The sequence below is a fragment of the Calonectris borealis genome, chromosome 4 (genome assembly GCF_964195595.1).
Source record: "Calonectris borealis chromosome 4, bCalBor7.hap1.2, whole genome shotgun sequence".
Lineage (NCBI taxonomy): Eukaryota > Metazoa > Chordata > Aves > Procellariiformes > Procellariidae > Calonectris > Calonectris borealis.
Window position 1 is genome coordinate 41,410,360 of NC_134315.1, and position 1,307 is coordinate 41,411,666.

Consider the following 1,307-nt stretch of genomic DNA (forward strand, 5'->3'; position numbering starts at 1 on the left):
GATTTTTGATTATGTAGTAATAGGGGCCAGTTTTTTCCTTCTGGTAGTTCTGATCTACATACTCCAAGCGTATTTTGGTGGACCTGACTTACTTCGTATAATTCTTTTCACTATCGTAAGCGTCTACTTATTTACATCTTGAATTCTTCAGACCAGGAATTCAGTTGAGGAATCTAGAACACAAACATACCTATAAGAAGTTAAGAATTTACTTTTTCTTAGGAAATGTAAAATAGAACAAGAGGCAAAATTCTCTTTCCTCATTTATATATGCAACTGAATAGGTTGCATATCACACATGAAAGTACAGATTTTTATCTTGCCAGATTTTAGCTATTTATAAAATAGTTCAGAAATATTTTTGTTTTCTTTTATAGATATATATATGAATTTTCTCTCTCTGTATATACAAGGGTGAATACATTGGCATTGATTGAATGTCTACTTACTCATTAAATCTCATTTTCTAAACCTTTAAATCTAATTTCTTGCCTTGATTGATTAAAACCTCAATTAAATCCTGAATAATCTGTTTTTTTCATGTTTTATACATGTCCATTTTGGTATCATGATAGATAATCTTAGACAGAGCATGTCATATAGAGGCAATGAAAATAAAAAATGAGCCTTCTACCTCCAGAGAGCCACTGGACCTTCTGAATCCAGGTCAATCACCAGCTACATTTATGAAACAAACATTGGTACTCCATGGGTTACATGCCTGACAAAAATAAATTTTTACATGGTAATTTATTTAGACTCATAGCATAAGAAGATTTAATGACTCCTGGGAAAGCTGGGAAAAGTTAGTATTTACCCTCCCTAGGAGTACTGACTTTAATTTCACTGATGTAAGCATTGTTTGTTTCAGCATTATAACTGAAAGAGTGGAAACACTAAGATTTACCTTCTGTGGAAGTCAGGGAGTAATAAGGCCGTGGGGAGAAGAAAAGAAGTAGACACACATACCTTGAATTACTCATCATTCTCCCCCCACCTCCATTTTTGGCTATGTTAACACTATTTTTAAAGCCTATTTTGAATGCACACATGATGCTAGCTTCTACTTTTGTCTCATTAAAATCAGAGCATTTCCTAATACGTGACAAAGTAGTGCAAAAGATGTGATGTAAACTTAAAGTCAGCTCGCTTCTTTAGTTAGGTTCTAACACTGATAATCATCTACCTCTGCTTCTCTGCTTGTTAAGCAGTATTTCAATGCCATTTATAAACAAGGGAAGGCTTAATAATAATGATAGTATATGCAAACCATGTAACTAGCAAACACCACACTAAGTTAGATAGTA